Source organism: Ranitomeya imitator, chromosome 3 (genome assembly GCF_032444005.1).
Source record: "Ranitomeya imitator isolate aRanImi1 chromosome 3, aRanImi1.pri, whole genome shotgun sequence".
NCBI lineage: Eukaryota > Metazoa > Chordata > Amphibia > Anura > Dendrobatidae > Ranitomeya > Ranitomeya imitator.
The window spans coordinates 564,684,956-564,698,691 of record NC_091284.1 but is presented as its reverse complement, the minus strand read 5'-3'; the positions used below and the strand labels follow the sequence as shown (position 1 = coordinate 564,698,691).

General features: G+C 40.7%; 1 long non-coding RNA gene across 1 annotated transcript in view; it reads right to left on the bottom strand.

Moving 5' to 3' along the window:
- Positions 1-2,266: 2,266 nt before the first annotated feature.
- The window catches only part of LOC138672208 (uncharacterized), a 119,087-nt gene continuing 107,617 nt past the window's right edge, over positions 2,267-13,736 (bottom strand). The window contains exons 2-3 of the long non-coding RNA XR_011319639.1: positions 2,989-3,073; positions 2,267-2,878 (exon numbers count right to left, since the gene is read on the bottom strand). This is a non-coding gene — a long non-coding RNA (uncharacterized lncRNA). The remainder of the gene's footprint in view (positions 2,879-2,988; positions 3,074-13,736) is intronic.

The window sequence follows — 13,736 nt, the reverse complement described above, 5'->3', positions numbered from 1 at the left end:
GTCACTTGCACTTTCACCCGGAAGTACTCCCACGGGCACGAGCGCCGGAACAGGATAAAAAGCCGGCCGCACATTAGTTATTCACTGCCTCCACGATAGCGGTTCCCCTTTTGGTCGCAGCAGCACCTATACGGCGGTACTTTACACTAAGGTAACTAATCTATATTTCTAATCTGTGTGCGGTGCGGTCACCATACTTAATAATAATAATAATAATAATAATCTTTATTTATATAGCGCCAACATATTCCGCAGCGCTTTACAGTTTAACAGTTTCAAACACAAAAGTCATAAGTAACAACATTAACAATACAATAATTAAAGCAAAATAAGACGACCCTGCTCGTGAGAGATTACAATCTACAATGAGGTGGGGGAGATACAAAGTACAGGTGTGTATTTACAATGATGTATTTACAATCATGGTCCAGCCATCTTTAGGGGTTGGGGAATAGATGGGGATAGTGAATTGGCTACACACACACAAACATAACATAACTTTGATTAGTGAACGTGATAGGCCGCTCTGAACAAATGTGTTTTGAGCGAGCGCCTAAAACTATGCAAATTATGGATGGTCCTAATATCTTGGGGTAGAGCATTCCAGAGGAGTCGGGAGTGGGAGGTACGGATCAGTGCAGAGGTTAATCGAAAGTCATTTGCAGAGCGCAGTGGTCTGTTAGGCTGATAGACAGAAATGAAGGAGGAGATGTAAGGGGGTGCCGCACTGTGGAGAGCTTTGTGGGTGAGAACAAGTACTTTGAATTGTATCCTGTAATGAATGGGTAGCCAGTGTAACGACTGGCGAAGAGCGGACGCGTCCGAGTAACGATTAGCCAGATGGACGACCCTGGCTGCTGCATTAAGGATGGACTGGAGAGGGGAAAGTCGAGTGAGGGGGAGGCCAATTAATAGAGCGTTACAGTAGTCCAGGCGGGAGTGGATCAGGGTGACAGTGAGGGTTTTAGCTGTCTCCATGGTGAGAAAAGGGCGGATTCTAGAGATGTTCTTTAGGTGTAAGCGGCACGAGCTTACACCTTGTCAAGTGCTTTAAAGCATCTTATGCACATTTGTGCTCACAGTGGGTTTCCCTATCCGGCTCTCTACCCGTTGCAAGTATGAGAACCTTGTATTTTTCTTTTTTTCTTTTTTTCGTTATTTCCATATAAGGGACTGTCTGAGGGTCCGCCTGCTGCTCTATTAGACTTTGATGCAGTGTTCTACTCTAATGTCAATCACACTTCCTAATAGAATTAGAATCAATGTGGGCTTACATAGTGGTATATTCACATATCTATATATATAATTGTCTAAGGGTTTTTCTGTCTGTCTGTCTGTCTTTGTCTGTCTGTCTGTCCTAGAAATCTCGCGTCTCTGTCGCGACGGGCACAACATGGCGACGATGATGTCATAAAGGTTGCCTCGACCAATCAGCGACGGGCACAGTCTGCCGTGAATTTGCCTCAACCAATCAGCGACTGGCACAGTATCGACTTAGATGTCATAATGGTTACCATGGCAACAATAATGTCATAAAGGTTGCCTCGACCAATCAGCGACGGGCACAGTCTGCCGCGAATTCTGGAATCATCATTGTCCATATACTACGGGGACATGCATATTCTAAAATACCCGATGCGGCCTCGACCAATCAGAGACGGGCACAGCATGGCGACGATGATGTCATAAAGGTTGCCTCGACCAATCAGCGACGGGCACAGTCTGCCGCGAATTCGCCTCGACCAATCAGCGACGGGCACAGTATCGACGTAGATGTCATAATGGTTGCCATGGCGACGATGATGTCATAAAGGTTGCCTCGACCAATCAGCGACGGGCACAGTCTGCCCCGAATTCTGGAATCATCATTGTCCATATACTACGGGGACATGCATATTCTAGAATACCCGATGCGTTAGAATCGGGCCACAATCTAGTATATTATAATTGAACAGAATCTAATTCAACCAGGGTGTTTCCCCTAAGATGACCGTTTACTTTATAGTTAACACTTTGTGGAAACACCATACTATGTGATGTCTCCTCATTATGTATAATATGGGATTGTCATTCTATGACATTTATATGGTGAAATATGTAAGATTTACACATTAAGGCGGTCACATTGAACTTTGTTCCCCCTTTATTTATGTTTGTTTATGTTTCTGTTTTTTTGTCATATCTCTTCATATGTGTTTCAGAGGGACATTGAATCTCTTGAAAAAGGCTTTACAGCCGAAACGTTGAGATAAAACGGATTTATTTTTATGTCCATACAAAGTATGAGAAAAGTATTTTTGGAAATCCCACCGTTATTTTGAAATATGAGATAACAATATTTTGGAAATTCACAGCTGTTTTTGAAATAAAAATAATCAATGAATAAGAGACTTTTCTAGTGTCAATAGTGTGCCGGAGTTTTTTCATATTATTGCTATTTTTTCCAGAGCACCTCTCACTCAGTGAGCACCTTCCTCACAATTATATTTGAACATAATAGGACTTCTTCTGCAATATTGTCAGAAAAATAAGTACAGAATACATCTTTAGGGGTAAAGTAACTAGGACTTCCCACAGCTCCTTGAGCCTGTCTCACAATATTGTGTGTTGGAGTACGTCCTTCTAATGTAGGATTACTGTCCCAAAAAACATTCGTTTTGGATGTTCTGCTTATCACTTCTTGAGGATCCACTAGATTCACTTCTTCATCATCAGAAGAATCACTGGATGAGGATGTTTGATTAGCTGGTGGCAGATAGTCTTCATCAGACAAAGATAGTTCACTTTCATCATCGCTTTGAAACATAATAGCTTCAATCTCTTGGTCAGTCAGACACTTGGAGGAAGAGTGTGCCATTGCTGACTAGATGTTAGCAAACTAAAAGAAAAAATGATGAACAGAATCAGGGTTGTCCACTCTTTGCTTGTGTGTGACACTCTGTAAGTGTAATGTCCCCCCTTCTTCCTCTCACCCTCAGCAGCTCTTACCTTTTATACTTTTAGGTGGTGTACAATTCTCTGGATTTTTGTGGCTCACAAGCTCTAGCCTTTGCAAGCTTCTTAGAAACAGAAACTGAAAAAGAATCAGATTTCCTCTCAACAGCTTATCTTATCACAGGTCCTTCAGCAATTAGCTCACAGTGTATACTGTCCTCAGTACTCTATACACAGCTCAATACTGTGTTCCGAAGGACCTGAGGTGATGTCATGGCCTTATCACTTCCTCCAAAAATCACATGACATCCTGACATGTTATTATCCACACCCTGGCCCCTCCACCAGCATTACTGAGTACAAATAAAGTAACTTGAGACACAAACACTACTACTACTGAGAACATGATAAAAATAGTGCAGGCCTAAAAGGCCCCCAATTCGTACAGATGTAGTTTTCACCAAACAAGCATTGTTACACCAAAATGCCTATGAAAAAAATGATATGAACAACTGGATATCATCAACAACGACATACTTGAGGAATACCGGGAGTTTCAAAATTCTAACTAAAGTAATTTTGCAGATAATAGCAAAAATGTAAGCATGGGGGCCTAAAAGGCCCCCAATATGCGTTCTAGGGATGGATACTAATTCCCTGATAGCGTCCTCTCCCAACCCACAATTCTTTATGACACTATCAGGGAATTAAAATTTTTGGGGAAGTTGGAGAGAAGGGGGTAAGGTGCATAGGACACTTTTCAACTAATTGAAAAGTGGGAGAAGACGCAATCAGGGACTTGTAGTGAATTGGGAGATGGCGGTGGATGTTAAGTACCTGATAAAGTCTCTTCCGACCCCAAATTCAGCATGACACTATCAAGAAATTATAATGCACGGGTGAGACATGTAAAAGGAACTAAGGCTGTTCATACGCAATAATTCTGCTGCATATCCTAATATGTTGGCGGGAAGCAATGTCATAATTCATTATGGGATTTGTGGCAGCTCTGGTTCTGCTGTCACTTAAATGTTGTTTTTTCCTTTTGGCTCAGCAAGAATTACTGTAATGTCAGTCTCTTGCTGGCAGCTGCTTTAAGGCTGGTCACCTGATGTTGGTTGGTAACCACTCCCACCATCCTTTAAATAGTCACATGACCCATCAGCTGATTGTCGGTAATTGAGTCATTCTATTCAGACTAGCCTGGAGTGAGGAGCACGCCTGTGTTGTTAGTTTTGCTGCAGTTGTGGGAGTTCAGATACCGGGTGCTGCTTTCTATGCTGCTGTGGAGGTTGGCACCAGAGCCTGAAGCTGAGTATGACAATCAGGGACTAGGCAGGTGACATTGACGGGGAGAAGGACCCACATAAAGTGTTAGGAGAGTTTAGGGACAGGAACAGGTTGTGTCCCTTGCTCCTTACATTTATTTAGGGCCTTCTTCTACCTTTTTCCATCCCGTCGTAGTTGTATCCTTTGTCATTCGCCGGATTTACCCATGTACGTGCGTGACAAAATCTCTATGTAAAATATATTTTTTGCCACTTTTTTTTACATGCTTTTGTTGCATATTTTCCCCACTTGTAAGTGTGAGTGAAATATACTGCAAGAATTGATGTACAGGAGACTTTGTTCTGCTGCAAATCTGCAAAGAAAGATAAGCAACTTGTGCATTAGACTTCAGGGATCTCATTCACTTTGCTTGTATTGTAAATCCTTGCATATTTTCATCAACAAAAGCGTAGCATGTTCACATTGCTTTAAGTTAATTGGGGAAAGTCACAGAGACTAAATAATTTATCTTATTGGGAGGCAGACATTGTAGTTAATGGGGGTTACAGTGCTGCTTATCAGTTTATATTTTGTTTGATGCATGGCTTATAGCACATTAATGGTGGGGTACATATCTGTAGTCAGGGGCCCAGGGCGACGGAGACACATGTATGTATGCAATATATATAACCTTGTTATTTTCAGGGCTGCGGTGATCATTGTGACAAAACAAGTCATGGCTGAAAGATGTTGACATTAAGGTCTGATCAGATGGAGAAGAAACAGAAGAAAACAACTGTTATCAGACTAGTCATCTGCGGTAAGTATCTGGATGTAAATATCATTCTATAGCTTGGGAATCAAAGTAATAAGACCCTGAACTATTAAGGAATGTGAAAACAAGTTGTATTTTGTAGTATACAGGAAGAAAAAGGTTTTTTTTTTACCACCAAGAGCAAAACAGAGATAATGCAGTGACATGACAAGAATCTGCATTACTAAGCACATGCTAAATAGTTGCAAGACAAATTTATGTATGAGAAGGCCAAGATGATTGTCTATAAAATGATAAAATGATGGTAGTCGCATGTTCAAAGCAGTAGTTTATGGTGAGATATTGAGCCTGAAAGTCAAAAGTTCAAAACATTGTTACCTTTTTGCCATTCAGTGTATCTAACAAGAGAGGACAGTATGTAATAAGAACAGGGCACTATAAATAATCTGATATGTAAGGGACATTGCTGTATATAACAAGAGAGGACACTGTGTAAAAAGGAATGGTAATTTACATAATAATGAAGACTATAAAAGATATATACAGTTGCATGAAAAAGTGTTTGCTCCCTTCCTGCTTTCCTATTATTTTGCTTGTTTGTCACACTTAAAGGTTTCAGATCACCAAACAAATTAATATTAGACAAAGATAACACAAGTAAGGAACTGTGTGAAAAAATGATTGCCCTCCCTTTAAACCTAAATTAACTGTGGTTTATCACATCTTTGGGAAGCTGAGTTCAAATCCCCTAATCACACTCAGGCCTGATTACTGCCACACCTGTCCTGAATCAAGAAATCACTTAAACAGAGCTTGCCTGAAATAGCTATCATGTCACGATCCAAATAAATTCTGGAACAAATGAGAAACAAAGTAATTGAGAGCTATCAGTCTGGAAAAGGTTATAAAGCCATTTATAAAGCTTGGGGACTCCAGTGAACCACAGTGAGAGCTGTTATCCACAAATCACAAAAACATGTACTGTAACAGTGGTGAACCTTCCCAGGAGTGTCCGGCCCTTCAAAATTGCAAAAAGAGCACAACAAAACTCATCCAAGAGGTCACAAAAAACTCCACAATATCATCCAAAGAACTGAAAGCCTCACTTGCCTTAGCTAAGGTCAATGTTCATGACTCCACCATAAGAAAGAGACTGGGCAAAAATGGCCTGCATGGCAGTGTTCCATGATGAAAACCACTACTGAGCAATAAGAACATAAAGGCTCATATCAGTTTTGCCAGAAAACATCTTGATGACCTCCAAGACTTTTGAGAGAATAATCTGTAGACTGACGAGAAAAAAGTTTAACTTTTTGGAAGATGCATGTCCCATTAAATCTGGCTTAGAATTCACACAGCATTTCAAAAAAGAAACATCATACCTACAGAAAATATGGTGGTAGTATGATGGTCTGGGGCTGGTTTGCTGATTCAGGACCTGGACTTGCTGTAGTAAATGGAACCACGAATTGTGCAGTCTACCAAAAATCCTGAAAGAGAATGTCCGCCCATCTTTTCGTGACCTCAAGCTGAAGCATAATTGTGTTATTCAGCAGGACAATGATCCATAATACATCAGCAAGTCCATGTCTGAATGACTTAAGAAAAACAAAGTTAAGTCTCTGGAGTGGCCTAGTCAAGGTCATAGCCTTAATCTGATTGAGATGCTCTGCCATGATCTATAAAGGCCGTTCATGCTTAGAAATCCTTCAATGTGGCTGAATTGCAACAATTCTGCAAAGATAAGTGGTCCAAAATTCCTTCAGAGCATTGTAAAAGACTCATTGTCAGTTATAGCAAAGGCTTGATTGCTAATGGTGGCCCAACCAGTTATTAGATTTAGGGTGCAATCACTTTTTAACACAGGGCCCTGTAGATTTGAATTTATTTTTCCCTTAATAATAAAGACCTTTATTTAAAAACTGCATTTGTGTTTACTTGTGCTATCTTTGCCTAATATTTAAATTTGTTTGGTGATCTAAAACATTTAAGTGTGACAAACATGTGAGAGGCAGAGACAAGGCCATAATCATGGCCGAGAAAATGAAAATAGTGTCCCCACTGCAGCATACCTTCCACTTCACCTTCTGTACCGTCGGGGTCCCATCGGGCTGGCTGAAGTTCAACTGCTGCAGTAGTTCCACTTAAAGACAAAGAGTCAGTTTCAAGCTTCAAAGGCAAAACTTTACTTTCATGTTTTCGCAGCACATCCATTTTCATTACAGCATCAACAACAGATTGCACATCACACAATTCTTCCTCTTTCCCTGTACTCTTCTCCTTGTCACACAGCATGTGCTCAGGATGGACCATATCATACAGTTCCTCATTGTCCTCCCTGTTCAGACTCTCTGCGCTTGGGATTCCCTCAGCCGTTTCACACGGATCTGAAGGCATCAGCCCATACAATGATCCGCCACATGGTGAGTGACCTGCCCTTTGTTACTGCTGTGACTTCTCCTGCAGCTCCAATTCTTACTAATGCTATCACTGCTGCTGATCTAGCCTACTGGCCCTGGATAGCTGGGCTTTTCCCTTGGAACATTTCATGATCACTGTGCGGTCCTGGTTATTAAGCCCGTCGGGACTGTCTGGGCACTCAGGGCCTCCTGAGCTGTTCAGCTCCCAGGCTTCTTATTACTGAAAACAGGAAATACTCCCTATCTTATCTCACAGTGGCCCCTCCTATGTTAACTATGCATGGTGTGCAAACTTACTAATACAAGGTTCTCCCTCTAGTGGATCTATTGGAAAACTACTCTTTCCATAGCCAAATAACATACTTTGTACAGGAGCATTAGATCAATATACCACAAAATATGCAATTCAACAGTAAACCATGTATTACAATAAAACATAATGGTACAAGTATGGGGGGGGGGGAAATAGCACTGCCATTGAACCCCCTTACAAACATGCAAAAGAATAGGCAACCAGGAAGGGGGCAAACACTTTTTCACACAACTGTATATGTTGAATTGCAACACTCAAACTTAAATTTTCAAGGGAGATAACTTGCTGTTAGAGGTTTCTTGTAGATTACTTCCCTCCTCCATAGAAAATACATGCGTGCTCAGCCAAGCTGAGTGTGTATGTGGGAGTTAGAAGGAATAGCTGAAAGATTAACGTGCATTTGGCTAATAGCTGTTAAAAGAAGTGTACTTATATTTTTTTTCAATAAACCAATAAAAGAATAAACCACCATAATTCCTTCACTACATCTGGCTTCGAATTGATTAGCAGTGCGGATATAATCCACAAATCTTCCTTTATATCATTCCTATATTTTTTTCAGGCGCTCACTACTCCACTGCTTCCATGTTTCCTGCTTACCAGGGGACAGTGTGGTCCTGATGTTTGAAACTTCATGCTGTGGCTGAGCTGCTGCCTGAATTGTGTGCTCTTCAATGCTGCTGGCAGTGGCAGCTTTGACTCTGCAGCATCGGAGGGATGGAAGAGGTCTGAAGCTGGCCAGATTTGACCAGTGTCAGAGCAGTGCTTACAAGCTGTATATTAAAGAGCTTGCAAACACATGCCCCTTTGTTGCTAGAAGATAATCAGACAAGATGTGTCACCAGCAGCTATTTTGGAGCCACCCGAGAAAATTTGTCCTGGGATCATACTCCTGCCACCTTAGGTTTATCAGACAGACTGATCCCCAAGCTCCTTGCCTAGGAAATCATCCACCTCTATGAAGACAGGTTATCTTGACAAAAACCTATAAACTATAGAATTAAAAATTTCTCTGTTCTTGAGAACAGAAAGGATTTTTAATAGTAAATTGAAAAGATGCTTGTTTTTGTGATTTTACCCATTTAACAAGATGAGACAACCTCCTCTAAGTGTGTTAAAGCTTTTGCCAAACAAAAGTTTTTTGTTAAGTTGCAACAGTGGATACTGTCATGGAACAAAGAAGACAAAGGTGTGCTGACAGGAACAGATAAATGCTCTGTATTTAGCTCTTCCAAATAATCAACGCATACGGAACCAGATTTAGAACCTCTGACTCAGCCTGCAAATCAACATTCAGCTTTTTGGGCTTGATTTTGTGGTTCCTAAACTAGTTTATTTTGTTACACACCTGCTGATGTGTGCTTCATGTGAATCATACACAGCTTTTACAAATCATGAATAAATATGCGATGCCTTGAAAAATAAAGTGAAACATTGGTAAAACAGATTAGTGTTCGTCTTAGCTGCTACATTTATTCTGACTGTATTGCATATATTTCAGATATTTTCATACTTTTATCCTTTATTTCATGTGACTCAGTCTGGTGTTATGGTATATAAATATACTAGCTGAAGAGCCCGTTGCCTGGGCATCTATACATATAATTGTCTAAGGGTTTTTCCGTCTGTCTGTCTTTCTGTCTGTCTGTCTTTCTGTCTGTCTGTCTGTCTGTCCTGGAAATCCCGCATCTCTGATTGGTCGAGGCCTGGCGGCCTCGACCAATCAGCGACGGGCACAGTATCGACGTAGAAATCCCGCATCTCTAATTGGTCGAGACCTGGCGGCCTCGACCAATCAGCGACGGGCACAGTGACGATGATGTCATAAAGGACGTAGACACCCCGCGTCTGATTGGTCGAGGCCAGGATTGGCCTCGACCAATCAGCAACGGGCACAGCGACGATGATGTCATAAAGGATGTAGAAATCCCACGTCTCTGATTCAGCGACGGGCACAGTATCAATGTAGATGTCATAATGGTTGCCATGGTGACAATGATGTCATAAAGGTTGCCTCGACCAATCAGCGACGGGCAAAGTCTGCCGCGAATTCTGGAATCATCATTGTCCATATACTACGGGGACATGCATATTCTAGAACACCCGATGCGTTAGAATCGGGCCACAATCTAGTAGTAAATATCTGTGGTTAGTTATAGCACCTCACTTCTCTTATTTTCCCATCACGCCTCTCATTTTACCCCTCACATCTCTCATTTTCTCCCTTATACCTCTCATTCTCCCCCTCACTCTTCTTATTTTCCCCCTCACTCCTCTCATTCCCCCTCACTCCTCTCATTCCCCCCTATCACTTGTCATTTCGACCTCACATCTGTCATTTTCCGATCACTCCACTATTTTTCCTCACTCCTCTCATTTTGTACTCACACCTTTTCATTTTCACCTCACATCCCTCATTTTCACATCACACCTCTCATTTTACCCACAGTATATACATGTTTGTCATCTCCCTTATATATAGTATACACCTGTATGTCATCTCCTGTGTATAGTATATACCTGTATGTCATCTCACCTGTAAATAGTATATACCTGCTGCATGTCATCTCCTCCTGTATATTGTATATACCTATGTGTCATCCCCTCCTGTATATAGTATATACCTGTATGTCATCTCTTCTGTATATACTATATACCTGTATGTCATCTCCTCCTTTATATAGTATATACCTGTTTGTCATCTTCTGTATATAGTATATACCTGTATGTCATCTCCCCTGTATATAGTATATACCTGCTGTATGTCATCTCCTCCTCTTTATACCTATGTGTCATCTCCTCTTCTATATAGTATATACCTGTATGTCATCTCCTCCTGTATATAGTATATACGTGTGTAATCTCCTCCTGTATATAGTATATACCTGTAAGTCATCTCCTCCTGTATATAGTATATACCTGTGTGTCATCTGCTCCTGTATATAGTATATACCTGTGTGTCATCTCCTCCTGTATATAGTATGTACCTGTATGTCATCTCCTCCTGTATATAGTATATACCTGTGTGTCATCTGCTCCTGTATATAGTATATATCTGTGTGTCATTTCCTCTTGTATATAGTATATACATGTGTCATCTCCCCTGTATATAGTATAAACCTGTGTGTCATCTCCTCCTGTATATAGTATATACCTGTGTGTCATCTCCTTCTGTATATAGTATATATCTGTGTGTCATCTCCCCTGTATATAGTATGTACCTGTTCATCATCTCCTCTTGTATATAGTATGTACATGTATGTCATCTCCTCCTGTATATAGTATATACCGGTGTGTCATCTCCTCCTGTATATAGTATATACCTGTGTGTCATCTCTCTTGTATATCGTATATACCTGTGTGTCATCTCCCCTCTATATAGTATATACCTGTGTGTCATCTCCCCTGTATATAGTATGTACCTGTATGTCATCTCCCCTGTATATAGTATATACCTGTGTGTCATCTGCTCCTGTATATAGTATGTACCTGTATGTCATCTCCCCTGTATATAGTATATACCTGTGTGTCATCTCCCCTGTATATAGTATATACCGGTGTGTCATCTCCCCTGTATATCGTATATACCTGTATGTCATCTCTTCTGTATATACTATATACCTGTGTGTCATCTCCCTTGTATATAGTATATACCTGTGTGTCATCTCCCCTCTATATAGTATATACCTGTGTGTCATCTCCCCTGTATATAGTATGTACCTGTATGTCATCTCCCCTGTATATAGTATATACCTGTGTGTCATCTGCTCTGGTATATAGTTTGTACCTGTATGTCATCTCCCCTGTATATAGTATATACCTGTGTGTCATCTCCCCTGTATATAGTATATATCTGTGTGTCATCTCCCCTGTATATCGTATATACCTGTGTGTCATCTCCCCTGTATATAGTATGTACCTGTATGTCATCTCCCCTGTATATAGTATATAACAGTGTGTCATCTCCTCCTGTATATAGTATATACCTGTATGTTATCTCCTCCTGTTTATAGTAAATTCATGGGTGTCATCTCCTCCTGTATATAGTATATACCTGTGTTTCATCTCTCCTGTACATAGTATATATCTGTGTGTCATCTCCCCTATATATAGTATATATCTGTATGTCATCTCCTCCTGTATTAGACCGCATTCACACGTTATTTGGTCAGTATTTTTACCTCAGTATTTGTAAGCTAAAATTGGCAACCTGATAACTCCCCAGCCAACAGGAAGACCTCCCCCCTGGCAGTATATATTAGCTCACACATACACATAATAGACAGGTCATGTGACTGACAGTTGCTGTATTTCCTATATGGTACAGTTGTTGCTCTTGTAGTTTGTCTGCTTATTAATCAGATTTTTATTTTTGAAGGATAATACCAGACTTGTGTGTGTTTTAGGGCGAGTTTCATGTGTCAAGTTGTGTGTTGAGTTCCGTGTGGCGACATGCATGTAGCGACTTTTGTGAGAAGAGTTTTGTGTGGTGACATGCGTGTAGCAACTTTTTGTGTGTCGAGTTGCATGTGACAGGTTAGTGTAGCAAGTTGTCTGCAACAAGTTTTGTGCATGGCGAGTTTTGAGCGTGGCGAGTTTTCTGTGTGGTGCGTTTTGAGTATGTGCATGTTTTGTGTGAGGCAACTTTTGCATGTGTTGCAACTTTTGTGCCTGTGGCAATTTTTCCACGTGTCCAAGTTTTGCGTGTGGCGAGTTTTCCATGAGGTGAGTTTTGCACGTGTGGCGAGATTTGTGTGAGCTTAGTTTTGCATGTGGTGAGTTTTGCGCGTGGCGAGTTTTGAGCGGCGACTTTTGTGTTTCGATTTTCATGTGGCGAGGTTGGTGTATGTGTGGTGAAATGTGTGCTGAGGGTGATATGTGTTCAAGCACGTGGTAGTGTGTGGCGCATTTTGTGTGTGTGTTCATATCCCCGTGTGTGGTGAGTATCCCATGTCGGGGCCCCACCTTAGCGACTGTACGGTATATACTCTTTTGCGCCATCGCTCTCACTCTTTAAGTTCCCCTTGTTCACATCTGGCAGCTGTGAATTTGCCTCCAACACTTTTCCTTTCACTTTTTCCCCATTATTTAGATAGGGGCAAAATTGTTTGGTGAATTGGAACGCGCGGGGTTAAAATTTCACCTCACAACATAGCCTATGACGCTCTCAGGGTCCCGACGTGTGACTGTGCAAAATTTTGTGGCTGTAGCTGCTACGGTGCAGATGCCAATCCCGGACATACACACATACACACATACATACATACATACATACATACATACATACACACACACATTCAGCTTTATATATTAGATCTTTGAAATGCTCCAATCTCTCTGTTTATTGACTGTAAACTTATCTCAAATTTATATTTTCCCTGAATTTAGAGGCGTCAACTAAGTGTTCCCAACTGTTCACAAAGATATACCAAAGATAATTCTATTTTCAGTCTGTGCTACGGAGGAAGATGCAGGATTTAAATAAATTAGTAGGGGCTCATTTACTAATCCTAAAATTTTATAAAATGCAAACAGACTAGATAGTCTTAAAATGCGTCAAATGTATCAGCTAATTCTGGTGCATATCTAGACTGTCTAGTCCAATTTTATACTATTCGATAGATGGGTTGCATTGGTCTACAAAGTTTTGAAATTGTTTGGCATAATTTTGGCACACTGGATCATGTTTAAGGCCAGATATTGTTCCTCATCCACCATCTGCATGGTGACGAATCATCAAACATGTCTAAAATATGTCTAGACCATCTCTAAAGCACATAATAGATGCGGTACAATGCATGAAAGATCGGTTTATGGAACAAATTAACCTAAAATTTGAGACAACAGTAGCTTAGAATAAAACAACCACAGTGTTTTTAAGCAGTTTGATACTGCTAGTGCAGGGCATATGACAACAAAGTATGATTTTGCAATGAACTTCGTTGCTTCCATTTTAGCCATGCACTCTTCCCATTTATAAAAGGTTGCTTTTAATTATAGCAGAACAAAACTAAATTTAACTTAC